Source organism: Dermacentor variabilis, chromosome 2 (assembly GCF_050947875.1).
Source record: "Dermacentor variabilis isolate Ectoservices chromosome 2, ASM5094787v1, whole genome shotgun sequence".
Classification (NCBI taxonomy): Eukaryota; Metazoa; Arthropoda; class Arachnida; order Ixodida; family Ixodidae; genus Dermacentor; species Dermacentor variabilis.
In genome coordinates, this window is record NC_134569.1 from 271,507,038 (window position 1) to 271,522,794 (window position 15,757).

The window sequence follows — 15,757 nt, forward strand, 5'->3', positions numbered from 1 at the left end:
ACGGAGCAGCGCTAGCTGCAACCACCGCGGGGGCAGATGGCGTAACTGCCGACTCACTGCCTGTGGGTCGGACAGCCGCCGGAGGCCGTTGTGACGCTGCCCACTTACGCGCCACATCGGCAAAGCTGCTCTTAAACAGGCATGACACCCGCCTACGTGCCTCTTTGAAAGTTATGTTTTCTTTGACTTTGATTGTCACAATCTCTTTTTCTCTTTTCCAGGACGGGCAGGCGCGCGAGTATGCGGCATGCTCGCCATCACAGTTGACACAATTTGGAGTGTTTTGGCACGTTTCGGAGGAATGTTCGTTGTCACTGCACTTGGCACAAGTCAGCCGGCCTCGACAGTTCTGTGAACTGTGGCCGAAACGTTGGCACTTAAAGCATCTGAGAGGATTGGGAACGTATGGCCGAACACGAAGTTTGATATAACCAGCCTCGATGGACTCGGGAAGGACACTTGAGCCGAAAGTGAGTATCAGGTGTTTCGTCTTGATCTCTTTTCCATCTCTCCTCATCTTAATTCGTTTAACATTGATAACATTCTGGTCACTGAAGCCCTCCAAGAGTTCGGTCTCAGTGAGCTCCATTAAGTCATCGTCAGAGACAACACCACGGGTGGTGTTCATCGTGCGGTGCGGGGTTATAATTATTTGGGTTTCCCCAAATGACACTAGTGTTGACAATTTTTCATATTGTTTTTGATCGCGGAGCTCCAAGAGGAGATCACCGCTTGACATCCTCGACGCCTTATATCCAGGACCAAAGGCTTCAGTCAGCGACTTCGAAACAAGGAAGGGTGAGATAGTTCTTACTGGTTTATCTGGTTTTGCAGAGTGGATGACATGGAAACGCGGGAAGGATTCTTTTTGGCAGCCAAAAAATTGGAAGACTTCATCGGTGCGCCCTCTTTTCTGAGGGCGATCAGGTAGTGGAGGGAAAGAAGTAGCCATGAGTGGACGTGTAGTTTTCGGCAGCAACGCCAGCCACCCACCCACCATGGAGTCCAACAAGGGGACGCTGCAGGGCCTGAAAAACAGGGCCTGCAAACGCCAGCTGTACGTTGCCACTATAACCCAATATGACATAACCAAGGTTGGCTACTCACACAAGGTTAACCTTTGCCGCCAAGAAGAAGGAAGTAAGTAGAAGAGAGAAGGAGACAGAAAAGGTGGAAAGTAAGGGAAAGACGAAGGTTGTAGGAAGAGAGAGACAGGAAAAGGCTACTGCCGATTTCCTCCAGGTGGGTCAGTCTGGAGGTGCCGTCTATGTGAAGCCGAGGCCGAAGAGGTGTGTTGCCTCCGCCGGGGGGCCTTAAAGGTCCGAGCACCCAGCATCGGCTTAACCCCCAGGATCCCCTTTTCCCAAGACACGGCTAAGCCGCGCACGGCTACACGCTGGAGGGTCCAACTCTCGTGTGCTCGGGTATGTGGTGTCACAACACACCAAACGCCTGCTTGCGCAGATGCCCCTGCGGGGGGGGGGGGGGGGGGGGCGTTGCACCATCTAGCTGGACTACTACAAAACATAAATGTATGATAACACGGAGATCTGGCAGGGGGAGACACTATACCACACTGTACTAATGGGCAACTTCAATGCAAAAGTGGGGAAAAAGCAGGCTGGGGAGCATGGAATTGGCAACTACGGCGTCGATTCGAGGAATGCTAGAGGAAAGATGTGGATAGAATTCGTGGAAAGAAATAAGCTTCGAATAATGAATACCTTTTTCAGGAAGCCTAGCAGCCGAAAGTGGACCTGAAAAATGAAATTGATTTCATATTGACATGTGTATTGTTTGTCTTTATCGGGCGACACGTTTCACTGCCTAACAAATTTTATCACACAGCAGAGGACGCGCCTGCATTTATCGGAAGTTTCTGGAATGTTATCGATGCTTCCATCCACTGTCTGTGACCGAACCTTGTGTAATCTGATCGCGTGTGTGCGGGACGCGAATAATGTAGAACATTGTGGAAGGCACGCGGGTCTGAGCGATTACTCTGGAACATTCGATGACTGTTGTATAAAAGCTGACGTGCTTGACCCACTCGCTGATCAGATTTTCAACGACTGCCGACCGTGTTCGCCGCTATCGTTGTAGCCTGTTTTTGTGGGCACAGGTTCGCCCAATAAAAGTTAGTTTTGTCTTTCACAGTATAGCTACTGTGTTCTTAAACGTCACCGCCACGTGACAATATTTTCTGCCGATCCCTGCATAGTGCAGGATGTAAAAGTGATAGGTAGCCGAAAGTGAAGTGATCATAGATTAGTGAGGGCTAGGATTCACCTCAATTTAAGGAGAGAAAGAGTAAAATTGATCAAGAAGAAACAGGTCAACCTAGAGGCAGCAAGGGTAAAAGCAGACAAATTCAGGCTAGTACTCACCAACAAATATGCAGCCTTAGAACAGGGAGATGAAGATGACATAGAGGTAATGAATGAAACCGTAACTAGACTGGTTTCAGAGGCACCAATTGAAGTGGGAGGCAAGGCACCAAGGCAACCAGTAGGCAAGCTCTCCCAAGTAACAAAGGACTAATAAAGATACGACAAAGAATGAAAATGTTTAACTCAAGAGAGAGGATAGAATAAGCGGAACTGTCAAAACTGATCAACAAGGCGAAAATAAGTGATATTCGAAACTACAATGTGAGAAAGACTGAAGAAGCCATAAAATATGGACGCAGCCTGAAATCAGTGAGAAGGAAACTTGGCATAGGACAAACAAAGATGTATACACTGAAAGATAAGCAGGGTAATATCATCAGATATCTCAGAGGTATAGTAAAAGCAGCAGAAGAATTCTATACTGATTTGTACAGTATCTAGAGGAGCCACGATACTTCCATTCGGAGCAGTAATGAACTGGTTGCAGAGACTCCTCCTATAACTAGCGATGAGGTCAGGAGGGCCTTGCAAGGTATGAAACGGCGAAAATCGGCAGGAGAAGATGAAATAACAGTAGATTTAATCAAAGATGGAGGAGACATAAGGCTTGGAAAACTGGCAGCTCTCTATACGAAGTGTCAGTCTACTTCAAGCATCCCAGAAAACTGGAAGAATGCAAACATTATACTAATCCACAAAAAGGGAGATGTTAAAGAATAGAAAAACTATAGGCCCATTAGCTTACTCCCAGTATTACATAAAATATTCACCAAAATAATCTCGCATAGAATAAGGGCAATACTGGACTTTAGTCAATCAAGGGAACAGGATGACTTCAAGAAGGGATACTCTGCAGTGGATCAGATCCATGCCATTAATCAGGTAATTGAGAAATATGCAGAGTGCAATAAACTTCTCTATATGGACTTCATCGATTACAAAAAAGCATTTGATTCAGTAGAGATACCAGCAGTCATAGAGGCATCACGTAATCAAGGAGTACAGACCGCTTGCATAAATACCTTTGAGAATATCTACAGAGATTCCACAACCAACCTAACCCTACACAAGTAAGAGGATACCTATAAAAAAAGGGGTCAGACAAGGAGACATAATCTCTCCAATGCTATTCACTGCGTGCTTGAAAGAAGTATTAAGTATTCAAGCCATTAAACTGGGAAGGCTTACAAGTAAGGATCGACAGTGAATATCTTGAAGAATAATATGGGTTGAAGAATAATATGCAGAAGACAAAGATAATGTTGAATAGCCTGTCAAGAGAACAAGAATTCAGGAACGCCAGTCAGCCCATAGAGTGGGTGAAGGAGTACATTTACCTAGGTCAATTCGTCACAGGAAACCCCGATCATGAGAAGGAAATTCATAGAAGAATAAAAATGGGTTGGGTTGCCTACGGCAGACATTGACTGCTCCTGACTCAAAGCTTACCATTATCATTGAAAAGGAAAGTGTACAATCATTGCATTTTACCAGTGCTGACATATGGGGCAGATACTTGGAGACGGACAAATAAGCTTGAGAACAAGTTAAGAACCCCGCAAAGAGCGATGGAATGAAGAATGCTAGGCATAGCATTAAGAGATATAAAGAGAGCAGTTTGGATCAGAGAGCAAACGGGTATAACCGATATTCTAATTGACATTAAGAGAAAAAAGATGGAGCTGGGCAGGTCATGTAATGCGCAGGTTCGACCACCGTTGGACCATTAGGGTTACAGAATGAGTGCCAAGACAAGGGAAGTGCAATCAAGGACAGCAGAAGACTAGGTGGGGTGATGAAATTAGGAAATTCGCAGCGCTTGTTAGAATTGGTTGGCGCATCATTATCATCATCATCATAATCCTGTTTTATGTCCACTGCAGGACAAAGGCCTCTCCCTGCGATCTCCAATTACCGCTGTCCTGCGCCAACCGATTCCAACTAGCGCCTGCGAATTTTCTAATTTCATCACTCCACCTAGTCTTCTGTCGTCCTCGATTGCCTTTCCCCTCTCTTGGTACCCATTCTGTAATCGTGATGGTCCAACGGTTATAACCTGTGCATTACATTGGTTGGCACAACACAAGGCTAATTGGAGATCGCAGGGAAAGGCCTTCGTCCTGCAGTGGACATAAAATAGGTACGGCGGCGGCGGCGAGGCTGCTGCTGCTGATGATACACAAGTATTGGTGGAAAAAAAATTGCGATCAGGACTATGTGAAAGAAACAAGCCTCCAGCAGATTTTGGTGGCCTGTTGGCAGCTAGCTGAGCTGATATGACACAAGGGAATGGCAAATTACACACAGAGAAATAATTACATACAGGCAATTACATTGTTGGTTAGCGAACCACAGTAATAGACATTTTTGCTGCCACAATACATACTTTGAGCAATGTGAGAAAATCTGCTTTGTTATAACAGACACCTTGTCGGATTCCTATTTTTATTTTGTTATAGCAGTACTCCATTGAAATAAAGCATGATCAACCAAATTTTCATCTACTTCTTGATATCCGATACCTTATGTCCATGTTCATTATATCGAGGTTCAACTGTATTGTAAACTGTATGTATTAACACCATATGCACTGTTCAGCAATTGAAACACAATGCTCTGAGTGCGTGGCTGCTGGCACCTTTTGCGCTACTGGTGGAGGCTGGGGATACCGAGCTGATGCACTTTTATATCATATGAAAAAGAGAGCCTTTGTGATGCAGTGTGACTACAATCAAACCCTCAGCAATCACCCAGTGATTACTGGTGAAGCAAAATGCACCGGAGAGCATGTGGTCTGATTATCACGTCTCAATCGCTGAGCACTGTAGTCACTCGATCTGTCATGCACTCGATCTGTCATGCACTCAATCTTATGATTGTCAAAGTCAGCGAATATCCCAAATGGATGAACGAGCAAGCGAGTGAGCGATGCTTAAGCCCCCTTAATAACCTAAAGGTACCGATTAAAAGTATTCCTGCTCTTGTTGCCTCTCCTTCCTGCCACACGTGCCTTCCCTCGACGCTTGGCCTTTCAATTTGCTCTTTTTGAACCAAGCGATCGCACTGCATTGCGTGCTAATCATCGCGATCACAAAACCCTCGATTGCCGCGATGACCTACCCGACCTTGTGGCATCAGAACCTTTGGCGAGGTTAGTCTTCCAGACTACGTTGAAGGTGTTCTTAAACTTGGCCCCAAGTTCGCCGTAGAACCAAGGTTGAATGTGCCGGAGCTTCTAAGCATTGTGCGAAGGATTTCAACGTGCGCCCCACAAGGTGAAGTGAACCGATGTATCTCTGAAGGGGTCGATATGGTCTTGCGCAACAAACCGATGGTCTCACGTGTACCGGTTAAGCGCGCAACTTCGTTTTTGAGGCAGAACAGACTGCGTGTTTTGCCAGCGGACAAGGAAGGTGGCTTTGTTGTCCTCAAGGAAGGTGATTTTAATACGGAAGCCTGCTCTGCGATTGCCTCTGTGTTCGACCAGTGTAGTAATGTATCTCTTAGAAAAATCAAGCTAGAAGCAAAGAGTCTTTGTAAGAAGGCAGACCTTAGTCAGTTGGTTCGTGAAGTTGACAACGCAAAGTCTGGTTGCCTTCAAATTATGTTTAGTGCGAAGACACACAAACCCGTTTACCCATTAAGGGTAAAAGGTTCAGAAACAGGGTCAGAAAAACAGAAACAGAAAAAGTTCGCTCTTTTCTTGTAAGAAAAGCTCAGAATTCTTAATATTGACGACCCATTTTTGGTTCAGAGCTCTGCAGAAATCGTAGATTTTCTGAAAGAAAATTCTGACAAAAGCTTATCAGCTTGCTCCTTTGAAATAAAGGACTTGTACTACTCCTTGCCTCAAAAGAAACTAAAACTTGCGTAAAAGAGTGCATAGACGAGTATGGCGTGGTTTCATTTCAAAATGCAGCTGGTTTGTCCGTTCAGGGCTTTTTAGATATGCTTAGTTGCTACCTTCACTCTACATATGCAGCATGGAATGACGACATATTAATTCAAAAGCAAGGGGTTTGCATCGGTTCATGTTTGGCGCCTATACTAAGAGACATTTTTGTAGCTCACCATAACAAAAACTTGTCCCGTACCTTGTCGGAGCACAGGGTGGTTAAAGTTGTCAGATACGTTGACGACTATCTCGTCCTTTTTGAACCAGATGCACATATTACAGTAGGCAAGCTTTACGAAGTTTTTTCTGCAGACCTTAGCCTACTTACTCTCACGGTTGAAGAGCCCACCGATAACGTGCTGCGTTTCCGAGATATTCAGCTCGAGTTCATGGAACGGCACACGTATTGGGAGTATAAACCTAGAGCTAATAAGCCCCTGTTATCGTATAGGTCAGCCCACTCGAAGCTTGTCAAGAGGAGCATTGCCAACTTATGCTTTGGAAATGCCCTAAAGAAGTCTTGCCACCACAAGATCTATACGAGCCTTATGGATCAATCGGGAAGGTTATCAGCAGCAGGGCTTCCGGAATCAGTGCAAGTTTCGGTCGTCGAGGGGCTGCTAAAGAGGTGCAGGTCAGATAGCACAATTCAGGACACTGCAAATCAAGGGACGGAACGTAGAAGGAAGGTAGCGGTAGTGCCCTACCTGCATAGAAAGGCACATAAACTTAAGAAAATGGCTAGCCGGGTGGACACAAAAGTGGTCTTTTCCGCACCAGAAAAGCTGGCAAAAATATGTCGATTGACGGACCCGTACCGTAAGCCAGCTGCCGGATGCTCTACGAATCACCGAAAAGCGCCAGTGGGATGCGTAGAGACTGTTGTATATGAGCTTCCACTGTCCTGTGGGAAAAAATACATCAGACAGACAGGGAGATGTCTTAATGACCGATTACGGGAACATTGCCAAACTGTGAAAAATAAGCAATACGGTCATCTGTCAACCCACTGTCAAGAATGCGGCTGTGCACCGGTGTATGAATCCTGCCGGGTTCTTGCGAAGCACAAAGATAAAGACGTGCGAGAGGTCACTGAAGCTCAGGCTATGTGGCGGAATAGAGACACGTGTGTTAGTGCCCCTTCAATCGACCTGTTAGATAAGGAAATGGCTTTTTTGGATGGGTAAGATTTGGATAAGGTGGCGCCACTGTGCATGGGTTAGTGTATTTCCTGAATATCAAGTTGTTGAAGTTAGCGCATTGTGGTGTTGTCTCCCTTCCGTCTCTGTTTGCTGCTGATAAATATGCTTTTAGTTTTAACTGCTTGCTTCGTTTAAGACCTTTGTTTGAACCGAAGCATAGGGCTAGCGTGGATATTGATCGCTAGCGTTGGCAGCGTGCTTTCTTGAGCAAGGCAACAGTGGCTGTAGTGTGTTTGAACTTGCCAACATGCTAAGCCTTTTTGCAAGTGTTTTTTTTTAATAACATTTGTCAGTACGAGAGCCACATAGTCTACATCCTGGGAGAGCGAGGCTTAGCGCCCGTGGAACATTGGCAAGCCTGAAGCGAGTGAGTACAGAAGCCTCGTGGGTGGTCCGAATTTCTTATGTAAACAGCTTCTTCTATCTCTTTGACTATGATGAAGTCGCAGCTCTGGAAGCCGGGTGGCCGCGTGCCATGGGTGCCGCAGGCCATAGGTGCCGCTACGGGCTGACTGGTATTGCGGCCTGGCACCGGGTGCTCCGACACCTTCTGGGACGGTGGGCACCGTCAACTCGGATGCTGTGTGCACCGAGCGGAGTAGGGCCACTGAACATAGCTGACATCTCCTCGTGGCTGCCTGTTTTGCGCCCATTTTGGGTGTTGTTTTCCGGATGCCGGTTGTTGTGAGGGCAGTGACGCTTTAGGCTTAAAGCTTTACGAAGCTGCCTGTCGCACGTGGAGAGACACAACCTGGTGGACCATGGCGTTGAGGTGCTGCACTTTGCTTTCCTCATTCTAGTTATCCTCTCACGAATTGAAATTACTCATTCGACTCAAGGAAGCAAGCTTCATTCACGTGAACTTAGCATCTAAGTAGCCGCCCGATCTTTTGCTAGCTGAGTGGAACATCGTACCACGTGGGTGATGTGCATGCAGAATTCCTCTCCCTTGCACTACCTTAGTGTTTGCCGAGTGCGTTGAGTGTACACAGCGTGAGCGGAGTCACCCCTGGTTTGCTGTCACCTGAACATCGTCTGTGCTGCTGCCCCGGACTACGATTGAGCCACCCCGGGCAATGGTAATGCTGTGGCCAGTTTGGCGCAGCTACTTCAGCAGCTGCCTGCATCCAGCTTGCAACCCTCGGCAGCAGAGAAAAGAGCCGGCGGTCACCAACAGCTACGGCAGCTCTCGCCAGCAGGGCGCGTCGGCGCGAGCGACACTTGCTCGTACCGACTACTGCGTCACCGTTTCCAGAGTCCTGGCCTGTATTCGTGCCGTCGAGTCTGCAGAGCTGCTGCTGTGACCAGTGGACGCCAGCAGTGTACCCCAAGGACAGTGTCGGCTCGCATGTTATGGACAGCGTGTGGACATTTCCTCGGCGTGGCCACTTTTGCATCTACTATCTTGTTTGTGAAGCACGCGTTGATGTTAGATCGTGTGACATGTTTAGCCGGAATATGTAGTGATTTAAGGTTTGGGGGATGTGAGGATGCGCGACTCTTATGCGTCCCCTGATATGTTGTTTTCTCGCATAGCTCCCGTCGCCTGTAATCCGGCTTTGCCGCATGGCCTGGTGTCGACGGCAGTTGGTATGGTTGAAATAAAAATTGTAACAGCGCAAACACATGCAGCCACAAAATAACAAGGACAAGACACATCGGCGCTTGTGTCTCGTCCTTGTTACTTTGTGGTTGCATGTGTTTGCGCTGTTACAATTTTTATGTCAAGTATGCACCAGCTCGCCCAGAAAGAAGTTTTAATGGTACGGTTGAAGCACAGTACGAGAGATGGCGTGAGTGTTGCGTTGTTAACGCCACCTAATGGTGGGGTTACTTGGGTGCGGAAAGGAGAAGACTTTTCCTTTTTGGTTCGGGGTCGGCAAGTGGCGCGAACATCCCACACATGTGCTGATCCATGCTTCTGCAAGACCATCTCGTGAGCAGTCGTTCGAACGTGCCACCGTACGTGCGAACGACCAGGCGTTGGTGTCCAGCATGAGGCGAACATATTCACTCGTTATTCGCTCGCATTAGTCTACGAAAGGTGCAATAAATGCCCTTGTGATTGTTTGCACTACTGTGTTTTCATTCCTTTGTCCCAAGAGCACGGGTGAAAACTCCACAATCTCAAGCGACACAGCTTTCCGCCTTCTTGGCGCACCCACTGTGGCTTCTGTGGCACATTTCTGCGCTCGCCGAGAAAGAGAGGAGATTGTAGAAAGGGAGCGCAGGCATAGTTCACTTCTCGCTTTGCTTTTTTTCCTCTGTCTCTGAACACTCACCTGTGACGCGGAAGCGAAGCAGCTGGCACCATCTTTTGGCACACTGCGCCCACTTGTGATATTCCCTGTGACTTTTGAAATAGGCTCGCTGATGGGATGCACTACGTGGTAATGACAGTAGATACCAACTTGTGTAAGCAAAAAAACTTTTCACCCCATCTCGGTTAAGAGTAACTTAGCAAAGCAAATTTCATGATTATTTTGCACAGAAAACGCTGCCCAAAAGGCAGAATTTCAATCGTTATATCCGATATGCAGTGAATAACATATCGTTATATACGAGTTTTTTTTCTCATAGCCGTAATGCACAAGTTAAGCGCTCGTCCGTGCCTCTTCGTGTCGTCTGTTTGGCACTTTAGTACTTCAGTAACATGCACCAACTAGCCAAACAAAAAGTTCTCCTGTAATACTCTGAAGCCAACTCATCGTTATAACCGATATATTGTTATATGTGGTACTGTTATAAGTGGACTGCACTGTACACAGAACACACAGGGGAAGATGTTTGCTTAAGGCATTGTTGTGCACCATACTTCATAACCTCTGAGCACATTCATTGCCTGACTTGGCACATCGTATCCCAACAGAAGTATTAAACTTTAATTGTATTGTGGGATGTCGTGTCTGCCGAAGGACGAATCCCAACATAAAAACGTAACAACTCTTTAATCGACTAACGATGGCAGCGGACGGGCATACCAACGCAACGTTCGTTTCAGTAGCGGAAGGTAGAAAACGATTCTTCTCAGCCAGGCAGCCTGTTTTTATAGCCACCGTCGGTGACGTATACCTCGGGTGACATGGCGGTGGCGCTATGCTTTATCGGCCACGCACTCCAGCGTGCAGCTGTGTTATGCTGGGCCAGATGATAGGAAGACGGAGGGTGCGCAGAAATATGCGCACAGTGTGTCGCCACATCACCCGCCCGCGGAGTGGAGAGCCCTCAGGGCTTGTAAAAATCTGGGCAGCGTACCCGACGTCCGCTGCGTGTAGTGACAGAAACAGGCTGCGATGTTGGCGGTCGTGGATAGACGTCTGTGGGTGCACTGGTATTCCCTGGTTCGGCAGAATCAGTGTAGGCCGGCTTCAGCCGGTCAATAGAGACGCGGACGGCGTTCCCTTTAATGCGCAGGGCGAATATTTTGTCGTCACAACGGAGAACTGGGTAGGGTCCACTGTAAGGTGGCTGGCGGACGGTGCCGTCGCGGAGAAAAGTGTGCGAGCACGTTGCCAGATCCTTGAACACGAAGGGGGCGGGTCTTACAGTGGTGAGCTGCAGGTGACGGGCAGAGGGCAGCGATGATGCGTCGGAGCCGGGCAATGAAATCGGTGGGATCTGACGTCACAGTGGTGGATGGCGGTGCAGCAAGAAATTCGCCTGGGAGACGGAGGGGTTCCCCATAGACGAGCTCTACAGGTGTAGCCTGAATGTCGGGCTTGAAGGTGGCGCAAAGACCTAGGGTGACGGCTGGGATGGCTTCAGGCCACGTTGAGTCCGGGTGGCACATGATGGCTGCTTTGAACTGTCGGTGGAAATGCTCGATCATCCCGTTGGCGCATGGGTGGTAGCTGGTGGTCCGCGAACGTTCGAACCCGATGGTCAGCCCGAGCAGCCGGAAAAGGTGCGATTTGAACTGTTGTCCTTTGTCAGTGGTGACGCGGCGAGGGGGCCCGAAGCGAACAATCCAGCCGGCAAAGAAGGCCGAGGCGACGTCTTTCGCAGTGATTCCCTCGAGGCGCCATGCCTCAGGCCATCGAGTGTACCGATCGATGGCGGTGAGCGATAGCGTCCGGCTGGAGGCAAGGGTCCTATGATATCAAGGTGGATGTGTTGAAACCGACAAGAGGTCTGGGGAAATGCGCCGAGTGGTGAAGTGACATGCCCGGTGACTTTAGCGCGCTGGCATTGAATGCAGGAGCGCGCCCAGGTGCGGCAATCCCGCTGCATGGAGAGCCAGACATAGCGGTCGGCCACGAGGCGTGTAGAGGCGCGTATGTTGGGATGGCCGAGATATGTAGCTGGTTGAAGAGGCCACGGCGATGGGAAAGGGGCACGTAAGGCCTGCTTCGTGCTGTTGATATGTCGAAGTAGATAGTCGTTGTCGATTCAGGTATGGGGACTTGCTGCAGCTGTGGTGAGGACCCGCCCTTAAGAAGCTCTTGCAGTTCAGCGTCTGTGGTCTGAGCCTCGGCGAGGACATCCACTGTTATCTGCGAAGGGCGACACACGTGAAAGCGCATCAGCGACCACGTTGTCCTTCCCGCTGACACGTTGGATGTCGGTGGTAAACTGGGCAATGAACGAGAGCAGGTTCTGCTGGACCGGCGAGAGTTTGTCGCGGCGTTGAGAGAAGGCGAGGTCAGAGGCTTATGGTCGGTGTAGACAGTGCAGTGCTGTGCTTCGAGAATGTGGCGGAAGTGCTGAACTGCTTCGTATATTGCCAGAAGTTCTCTGTAGTAATCTGGCGACGGGGCGGGGGTTGTGGTTTCGTCGGTGCGACTGGCCGCAGAAGGGGTCGTTTTGCGAGCTGAGAGTTTCTTGGAGAAGAACACAAGGGATGCCAGGTGTTGTCTACGCGCTGCATAAGGGCGGTGCCTACCGCGATGCTAGAGGCGTCCGTGAAAAGCCCCAAGGGAGCGTCTAGCACAGGATGGGAGAGAAGTGTGGTGGTGCAGAGAGCAGCTTTGCATTGTTCGAAAAGTTCCGTTAAAGCCGGTGTCCACGTGACGGGTTGGTTTCCTCGTAGACCAGCCAAGGCATCATGGAGGGGAGCCTGGTAGTCGGCTGTGTGTGGCAAGAAACGCCTGTAAAAGTTCAGCATGCCGAGGAAACGGCGAAGGTCTTTAGCGGGGGTTGGTTGAGTGTAATTTTGCATGTGTGAGATGCGTTGAGGTAAGGGTCGAGTTCTCTCTGATGAGACTTCATGGCCGAGGAATTTGATGACTGAAGCGCCGAGCGTGCTCTTTAGGACATTGACGAGTAGGCTGTGGTCATCGAGGCATTGGTAAAGCAGACGAAGGTACTTGTGGTGTTCGTCGGTGTTGCAGGAAAAGATCAATATGTTGTCAAGATAGACGAAGCAGAAGTCGAAGCCACAGACGACTTCGTCGATGAAGCGTTGATAGGTTTGTCCACCATTCCTCAGGGCAAAGCTCATGAAGGGAAACTCGAACAAGCCGAAAGGAGTAATAACTGCAGTTCTCGGGACGTCGTCCGGATTGACGGGTATCTGCGTGTAGGCCTTGACCAAGTCTAGCATGGAAAAAACATGGCAGCCGGAAATGCAATGGGCGAAGTCCTGTATGTGGTGAATGGGGTACCTGTCCGGAAGTGTGCGGGTGTTGAGGGCACGGTAGTCCCCACAGGGCCGCCAGCCTTCGGTCTTCTTAGGGACGAGGTGAAGTGGCGAAGCCCATGCGCCGTCGGAGGGGCGGGCTTCCCTCCCGGAGCATAGCTTCGAACTCTGCTTTGGCTATGCGCATGTGGTCCGGGGCAAGACGACGGGCACGACAGAAAACCGGGGGGCCTGGGGTGGTCCGGATGTAGTGCAAGGTGGTGTGCTGCACGTCATGTGGCGACCCGCTGGGGCGCGTCAAATCGAGAAATTCAGCGAGAATGGCGTAGTACAATGAATTATGTTCGACACCGAGTACTTTGATGCTTGGCTGGTGGGTAGTCGTTCGCTGTCCTGGCGAAGAAGGTCCCTTTGTCGCGTCTATGAGATGGTCGTGGCGGCAGTCCGGAAGGAGGTTGTAGTGTGGCAAAAAGTCTGAGCCGATGATTGGCTCAGTGACGTCGGCGATGACAAAATTCCAATGAAAGCCACGGTGTAGGTCTTTAAGCTGGACGTGCAGGCAGAGCGAGCCTGGCTATGATAAGTCTTGATTGTGGACCAGTTTGCCGTGCTGAGCTCAAAAGATATAGGAGGATGGGTACCTTGAAGATGGGCTTGTGGGTAACAGCAAATGTCGGAACCGCTGTCGACAAGGAACCGCTGCTTTGTAATTTAGTCGGTGACGAAGATGCGACGGCCTCCAGGTTGGCAGCTCGCAGCCGTGGTTAAGAGCTGCCGTTGGCATTTCCCTTACGTCCAGCGGAGCAGGATGGTCAACATTGTTGTGCTCTCTCTCCCCTAAACGTCGATGGTAGTAGCACCGGTCGTCGTCACCAGGCTGCTGCGTCGGGGTGGTGTTACAGTCACAGCTTTGCAAGTGGCGCTTCGGCAAGTGTTGATCCAGGCGTAGTTGAATGGAGCTGAGGTGTCGATTGATATCATCAATACGGCGCACAAGCTCTGTGGTGTTCTGCGGTGCGACAGGTTGGATAATGGGCAACAACTGTGGCAAAGAGACCCCGATGACGCGATCAGCGATCCCGGCAAGTTGGTCAAGAGGTAGCATAAGCTGAGCCTGCAGAATTGCCTGGACATGCGGTGGAAGTCGTTGAAGCCAAAGTGCTCGCAGTAAGGAATCCTGGGCTTCCATGTTGCCCGCGAGAGCACGCATGTGGCGGAGGAGCAGCGAAGGCTTGCGCTCGGCAAGTCCTGCGGACTGAAGTTGCCGCACCTTCTGGTCTTCCGAGATTGACAGGCAGTGGATGAGTTCAGTCTTTAGGTGTTCATAAGGGTTGGCCGTTGGTAGATTGGCAAGGATACCCCGGACATCATTGGCTTAGCGGGCATCGAGGTGGGCGACAACATAATTGTAGCGGGTCCAGTCTTGCGTGGGCAAGACCGGACTCTGAAACTGGGCCTCGACTTAGGCAAACCATACCTCGGGCGAGTTGGCCCAAAACGGCAGAAGCTTGACAGCGACACGCCAGACGCCATGCGGGGCATCGTGCAGGATGCCGCCTGCCGGGGTCCTGATGTCCTCGGCAGAGCTGACAGGATGGTGCTGCATAGAATCATGGAGTTAGCCATGCCGTTCCTGAAGCTGTTGCTCTTGCTTCTGGATCACCTCCTGCTGCGTGTGAAGCTGCCTCTGGAGAAGCTCCAGCTGTCATTGAAGGGCATCTTTTTCGTCCATGGCGATGCATTATTGTCCGTTGTCCGAGTCACCAGATGTGGGATGTCGTGTCTGCTGCAGGACGAATCCCAACATAAAAACGTAACTGTTTATTCGATTAGCGATGGCAGCAGACGAGCATACCAACGCTATGCTCGCCTCGGTAGTGGAAGGAAAAAAAGCCACTCTTTCCAGCCAGGCTGCCTCTTTTCGTAGCCACCGTAGGTGACGCATACCTCGGGTGATGCAGTGGTGGCTCTGTGTTTTATTGGTAATGCAGTCCAGCATGTAGCCGTGTTACGCTGGGCCGAATGATAGCAAGGCAAGGCTGCACGGAAATATGCGCAGAGCGTGTTGCCACACTGCTATTGGTGCCACCTGACAGGCATCGCATGCCGGTTTGGCACGAGACTTCTACCAGTGTTGTACTAAGGGGCCGTAATTTCGATCGACTTACTTCGGGTATACGAGATACGATCACTTTCGCGCTCAGGACCAGATGCATCGGCACCTACGGGTGTGCATTAGAGAAATGCTGCTGCAGGCATGCAGTGCTATTGCTCTGCGTTCAGTGCCGAGTTACGCAAGATCTCCCAAAGTGATCTTATCTGCGAAATTGGCCGAGAATACTGCTCCACAGCAGTGCTGCCATTGTTGATGGATGCATGAGGCACACTCTGCCCTGTCACCAGTGCGGTTCTATATCCTCAATAAAGCTTGCCAAAGTAGGCTAACGAAAGTTTGACAATAAAGTTTCGTTCTGCAGCACATTTCCTGTCTGTGCTGTCTCATTTTGCAACAATGAAATTCTCACAAAAGCAAATGTCTTCACGTTCTCCACCGATTTCGTTATTGCGAGGTTTAATTGTAGTAGTGTTCCCTCCCCAACCGTCACCTTTTTGTTATCCCCCCGCCCTATTTGTATGGGGACTGTGAGCGAATAGTTACAAGGCTGTTATTCCCTCGTTTCACGATTGCGTT

At 49.6% G+C, this 15,757-nt stretch overlaps 1 protein-coding gene and 1 long non-coding RNA gene across 10 annotated transcripts in view; one reads left to right on the forward strand and one right to left on the reverse strand.

Annotated features, from left to right (window-relative positions):
* gwl (serine/threonine-protein kinase greatwall) overlaps positions 1-15,757 on the reverse strand; it is a 619,920-nt gene that overhangs the window by 242,913 nt on the left and 361,250 nt on the right. The gene's annotated exons all lie outside the window — the stretch shown is intronic.
* The window catches only part of LOC142571268 (uncharacterized), a 36,602-nt gene continuing 21,219 nt past the window's right edge, over positions 375-15,757 (forward strand). Inside the window, exon 1 of the long non-coding RNA XR_012825828.1 lies at positions 375-470. This is a non-coding gene — a long non-coding RNA (uncharacterized LOC142571268). The remainder of the gene's footprint in view (positions 471-15,757) is intronic.